General features: G+C 42.7%; 1 pseudogene; it reads right to left on the bottom strand.

Annotated features, from left to right (window-relative positions):
- Nucleotides 1-6,132: 6,132 nt before the first annotated feature.
- Nucleotides 6,133-6,771, bottom strand: LOC111544181 (annotated as a pseudogene).
- Nucleotides 6,772-6,989: the final 218 nt, after the last annotated feature.

Genomic DNA, 6,989 nt, shown 5'->3' on the forward strand with positions numbered 1-6,989 from the left:
CAGTTCTAATAAACTATTGTGAAACACTCCCACATAGGAACAAGGATATTTGTATGAGACATTCTTTGGAATATTGTTAGTGATGGTGCAAAATAGAAAACGAAGTGTTCATCAGTGTTTCCTTTTATTTAAAAATGTTTAATTTAAAATTTGTTAAATTAAAAATATTTCCTGTTATTAAAAAAAGCAAGTAGTGTGTGTAAATATCGATGTGGAACAGGAAATGTGAATGGCAATGTCTAATTTGATTCCATGGTTTGAGGAACTGTGCATTGCCCAACAGGCACACATACCATTAGTAAGTAATTGTGGTTGTTTAAGAATACAATTACAATTTTATTTTTCGTATTTAAAAAGCCACATTTCCATGGTGCCTGCCAAAACTTAACAGATAACGTACTAGGTCATTAACACGTCCTTGTCTATTTGAAAACTTCCAGACAAACAGGCAGCTGAGCCTTGGAGCTTTGGCAATGGGAATTATTGCTTGGCTAGTAACAAACAGTGTTCTCAGGACTCAAAGATACTAAGGAGGGCACAGCCTTGAGGACCCAAGGGTGATTGTTGGAAAATACAAATGCAACATTCAAGACACAGGAAGTTAAGAAGTGATTCACGTGAACCAAGACCGCACCATTGCACTCTAGCCTGGGCGACAAGAGTGAAACTCCATCTCAAAAAAAAAAAAAAAAAAGAAGGTGATGCAAGACACTGACGTGTCTATGGAACCCAGAATAGAATCCATCTATGGGGCAATGTAGTAGCCGTCCCCTAGTAATCCCAGCCTCCTGGGATTCATGCCCTTGTGTAGTCCCCTCCCACAGTGAATCAGAGTTGGCTCTATGTGGCCAATAAAATACGGTAGAAATGATGGCATGTGGCTTTGAAGGCTAGATCATAAATGGTATTGCCAATTCCACCTTGGTATCTGGGATTATTTGCTCTGTGGGAATCCCTCCACCATATTGTCAGGACACTCAGAGAAACCCAGGGAGAGCCCCATGGAGAAAGGATCTGAGGCCCCCAACCACCAGCCAGCACCAACTTGCCAGCCATGTGAACCACAGTGAAAGTGAATCCTCCAGCCCCAGTGAAGCCTGCAGATAACTGCAGTCCCAGCCGACATAGGACTCCAACCTGATGAACAACTCTGAGCCAGAACCACCAACTCAGCTGCTTTTGAATTCCTGACCAATAGAAACTGTGAGATAATAAGTAAGTAATATTACTTTGAAAAAATTTCTTGAGCTATACACTGAAGATTTGGGTACTTCAGCATATATGTTATACTTCTATAAAAATTATAAAATTTAATAATTATTTAATGCAGAAAATAAATGTAATGTCGTAACTGTTATATAAAAGATAAATAAAATAAAGCTAATTTATGAAAGGTACTTTAATATAAAAATACTTGACCACTACAACTCCAGAAGACCCAAGAAGTAGCTTAAGGCTCACAGCTTAAAAATCATCTTCAGCTGGGCGCAGTGGCTCACGCCTGTAATCCCAGCACTTTGGGAGGCCGAGGCGGGTGGATCACCTGAGGTCAGCAATTTGAGACCAGCCTGGACAACATGGCAAAATCCCGTCTCTACTAAAAATAACAAAAATTAGCTGGGCGTGATGGTGGTCATCTGTAATCCCAGCGACTCGGGATGCTGAGGCAGGAGAATCACTTGAACCCAGGAGGGGGAGGTTGCAGTGAGCCGAGATTGCACCATTTTACTCCAGCCTGGGCAACAGGAGTGAAACTCTGTCTCAAAAAAAAAAAAAAAATCATCTTCCTATATGTGCTTTATGGTACTAATGCAGGCTGAGACAAGTGTATTGAACTGGTGACTTGACTACTATAAGCAGTGCTGCCATTAGTGACTTGATTTTCCAAAACAGTAAATATGGCAGATTATATTTTCCACAAATGGTCACACAAGCATTTCTGGTCCCACCTGCTCTTCCAGAGCCTTGCCACTCCCCACTTGAAATTGGGTGGACTTGTGTGACTGCCTAAACAAAATAAAAGACTCGGTCAAAAAAGGTCATATGGTGCCAGTAAACTTTTGGTGTCCTCTAGGGACCCCAGACATTACACTTACTAGACAAAGACTTTAAATCAGCTATTAAAAATATGTTCAAAAAACTAATATATTTAAAGAACTAAAGGAAAGCATAAGAACAATGTGCACTGGGCTGGGCGCGGTGGCTCACGCCTGTAATCCCAGCACTTTGGGAGGCCGAGGTGGGCGGATCACAAGGTCAGGAGATGGAGACCATGGTGAAACCTCGTTTCTACTAAAAATGCAAAAAAAATTAGCCAGGCACGGTGGCAGGTGCCTGTAGTCCCAGCTACTCAGGAGGCTGAGGCAGGAGAATGGCGTGATCCTGGGAGGCGGAGCTTGCAAAGTGAGCCGAGATTGTGCCACTGCACTCCAGCCTGGGGAACAGAGCGAGACTCCGTCTCAAAAAAAAAAAAAAAAAGAACAATGTGCACCATATGTACATCAGTTATGATAGAGAAATTATATTTAAAAAAGAACCAGATAGAAATTCTGAAGTTGAAAAGTACAAAACCTGAAATAAAAAATTCATTAGAGGGGTACAACAGCAAACTTCAAGATAGGTCAATTGAGATCATCCAATCTGAGGAATAGAAGGAAAATAAATGAATAAAAATAAACAACAGACTCACAGATCTTTGAGCCACCATCAAGCATATCAGCATATATATAATGGGAGTCCCAAAAGAGAGGAGAGAGAGAATGGGGCATAATTAATATCTTAAATAATAATGACCTACAACTTCACAAATTTGATGAAAAACATTAATATACACATCCGGAACCTCACCAAACTCCAAGTAAGATAAACTCAAAGAGATCAACACCTAAAAACATCCTAATCCAACTGTTGAAGACAAAGACAAAGAGAGAATTTTGAAAGCAGTAAGACAGAAGTACCTTGTCACATACAGTAAGGCCTCAATAAGATTAACAGAGAATCTCTCATCAGAAATCATGGAGACCAGAGGGCACTGGGGTGACATATGAAGTGCCAAAATTAAAAAGTACTGTCAGTCAATAATTTTATATCCAATAAAGCTATCCTTTAAAGGTGAAGGAGAAATAAAGACATTCACTGGTTAAAAACAGAAAACTGTGGGTCAGGCATAGTGGCTCATGCTTGTAATCTCAACACTTTGAAAGGATGAGGCAGGGTGATCACTTGAGCACTAGAGTTTGAAGTTGCAGTGAACTATGATTACACCACTGCACTCCAGCCTGGGTGGCTGAGACCCTGAACAAATAGACAGTAATTATGAAAGGAAATAGACAGTAATTATGACCCACACAAAGGAATAAAGCACTAGTAATGGTACCTCCTATATAGGTAAATGTAAAAGACATAAATGATTTTTGTGTGTGTATAAGTCTTTCCTTCTTCTACCTGATTTAAAAGATAACTGAATAAGCAATAATTATAAAACTGTATTGGGCTTATTTTGTATGACTATAATAGTACAAACTAGTGGTGAAGTAATAGAACTATATAGGAACAAAGCTCTTGTATATTATTGAAATTAAGTTGGTATTAATTTAAAGTGGATGGCTATAACTTAAGATGTTAACTGTAATCACAAGGGCAACAGAGAACATAAATAGAAAATACAGTAAGAGAAATGGTAAGAGCTGGGTGTGGTGGCAAACACTTATAGTCCCAGCTACTTGGAAGGCTGAGGTGGGAAGATTGTTTGAGCCCCAGGAGTTCAAGTTTAACCTGGGCAACATAGCAAGATCCCATCTCTAAAAAAAAGAAAGTTGGGAGGCTGAGGCGGGTGGATCATGAGGTCAGGAGTTTGAGACCAACATGGTGAAACCTCATCTCTACTAAAAATACAAAAATTAGTCAGGCCTGGTGGCACATGCCTGTAATCCTAGCTATTAAGGAGGTTGAGGCAGGAGAATCGCTTGAACCTTGAGGCGGAGGTTGTGGTAAGCTGAGATTGTGACCTTGCACTCCAGCCTGGGCGACAAAGCAAGACTCAAAAAAAAAAAAAAAAAAGGAAAGAAAGAAAATAAATGACAAGAGAATTAAAATGGTACATGAAAAAATATCTAACACAAAAGAGGGCAGTAATAAAAGAATAGAGGAATAATAAAATGCTGTAAGACATACAGAAAATAAATAGCAAAATGGCAGATAAAAATCCTACAATAATTACATTAAATATAAATTGATTAAACACTTCAATCAAAGGGAAATATTGAGAGAAGGATAAAAAAGACATGATCAAACTATATGCTGTCTAGGGGAGACTCAGTTTATTTTTTATTTTTTGTATTTTTGAGATGGAGTTTCACTCTTGTTGCCCAGGCTGCAGTCTTGCCTCAGCCTCTCGAGTAGCTGGGATTACAGACGCCGCCACCATGCCTGGCTAAGGTTTGTATTTTTTTTAGTAGAGACAGGATTTCGCCATGTTGACCAGGCTGGTCTTATATTCCTGACCTCAGGTAATCCACCCACCTCGGCCTCCCAAAGTGCTGGGATTACAGGCATGAGCCACTGCACCTGGCCTAGAGTTCTTTATTCCTCAAGCCCCAGACCATGGTAGGCAGCCCTCCTTCCTCTGTTCTGTCACCCCCACTCCCTAGCCATAGTGAGGAGAATGGAAAATGGGAATCCAGGAGGGCCTCTGCCAGGGAAGGCTACCCTAGATGTGTGGTGAGTACGGTGCAGCAGCGGCTGGGGTAGCAGCTGCCACAGACCCCTCCCTATAAATTAAGTCCCTGTAGCCACAGCTGTGGGAGAAGTAAAACCGCCTTTGCAAAATTATAACTGAGACAGTGAAAGAGATCTAACCTAACCGACTCCATATTGGTTCTGCCTTTAAGCTGTCCTTGTTCTTTCCTGGGCCAAGGCTGAACTAATTTTGAGAGGAACTTAGGTTATAGCTTAAAACAAAGATGATAACAGCCTTTTCCCAAAACAAACCTCCTTCTTGCCTGGGGACTAGACTGCCTTTATAGGACTAACAAATTAGCCACGAGATTAGAAATTATGGTTTAGGAGTCCTGCAGCTGGAGGCTACAAGATTCTGACCCTCCCTAAACTGCTCCTAAAATCAGTGCTTGAGATATTTTGCAGACCCTGCACTTCATGGGTCAGCTGGCACTGCCCAGATCCATAAACTGGCTCATCTGATCTCGTGGCCCCCACCTAGGAACTGACTCAGCATAAGAAGACAACATCAACTCCCTATGATTTCATCTCTGACCGGACCGATCGGCACTCACAGCTCACTGGCTTCCCCCCTCCTGGTAAGTTGTCCTTAAAAACTCTGATCTCAGGCCTGGCGCAGTGGCCCACGCCTGTAATCCCAGCACTTTGGGAGGCTGAGGCAGGCAGATCACTTGAGGTCAGGAGTTCGAGACCAACCTGGCCAACATGGTGAAACCCCGTCTCTACTAAAAATACAAAAACTAGCTTGGCATGGTGGCGGGCACCTGTAATTCCAGCTACTTGGGTGACTGAGGCACAAGAATCAAGTGAGAATCACTTGAACCTGTGAGGCAGAGGTTACCTGAGACTGAGTTTCCCCGTCGCTACTAAAAATACAAAAATCAGCTGGGCATGATGTCACGTGCCTGTAATCCCAGCTACGTAGGAGGCTGAGGCAGGAGAATCACTTGAATCCAGGAGGCAGAGGTTGCAGTGACCCGAGATCACGCCACTGCACTCCAGCCTGGGCGACAGAGCGAGACTCCATCTCAAAAACAAAAGGTGCAAAACTTTCAATTTTTTTTAGATTGGGGGGGGCCGGAAAAAAAAAAAAAAAAAAGATCTAGCTATGTTGATAGAGATTATTTACAGATGCAAAATTTCCCCCCAAAAGGACAGCTTTGCAGGGCCATAGGAAGATACGACAAAGAAACATGTCTTGGGGTAAAATATTTTGATTTCCTTCCTTGTCTCGTACTGTTATTCCAGAGTCAGATTGGAAAGTAAGTCACAATATACAGGGTTAAATAAAAACCCATCTGATGAGAATTTGTGGTTTGTAGGGCATGACTCCCCAGATAGGAATTTGGGCAAGATTTTTAAAAAAATCAGAGCTTAGTCCTCAGATCAGAGGATCTAGTGTGACATCCCGTAGCCGGTCATGCCAGCCTGAGACACCTCACAGTTGGTGCCCATCTGTACCCCAATCATGTTCCTGCCCTCTCATAGCTGGTTGTCTGAGAAGTTCCAAGGATTCTCCTCGGGTTTCTTAGGGAACCATATGGGAGCCCCAGAGAAGAGCCCATTGTCCTGGGCTACTGGCAGCCCACCCAGGTTCACCAGGATCCACTGCACACAGGGCATGTCCTTTCCTCCCGGGGGGTGCACAGTTTGGAAGATGTCGGTGGTGTTAATGCCGTAGCGCTCAGCTGCTTGCAGGCACTGAGATAATCTGCTCCATCTGCTTTAAGGCCATGGTGGAGGCCTGGGTCTTCTTTACTGGGGCCTGCCCCTCGGGACGCAGTGCGTTAATGAGCTCACATAGCTCTGTGCCCTCCTTGAGGAAATTCTGGAAGTTCTCGTGTCCAGGCTGGGGCCAGCCCACATGCTTTTGGCACTGGGTGGTGATCCATTGATCTGCTCCAGGTCTGCATCATATGGATTCTCAATTTTCTGCTGCACCTCCTGGCTCAGGCCACATGCAGGTACCCTGTTGGCCATTCCAATGGGTGGTGGCAGCTGTGGGGAGCATTCATGCAGGCTGGAGTGCCATGCACTCAAGGCAGGGGCTGTAGCAGCTAATGATGTTATTAATATATTGGTGTACGTCTCCTATTTTGTTTTCTGTTGGTTCTCCCCTGTTTTTGTCTTTATGGTTTTTTTTTTTTTTCTGTCTTCCTGTGTGTTATTTGAACATCTTTCAGATTTCCTTTTTTTTTTTAATTAGTGTTTTTAAGTATATCTCTTTAATTAGGTTTTAGTGGCTGCTGTAC

Source organism: Piliocolobus tephrosceles, chromosome 7 (genome assembly GCF_002776525.5).
Source record: "Piliocolobus tephrosceles isolate RC106 chromosome 7, ASM277652v3, whole genome shotgun sequence".
NCBI lineage: Eukaryota > Metazoa > Chordata > Mammalia > Primates > Cercopithecidae > Piliocolobus > Piliocolobus tephrosceles.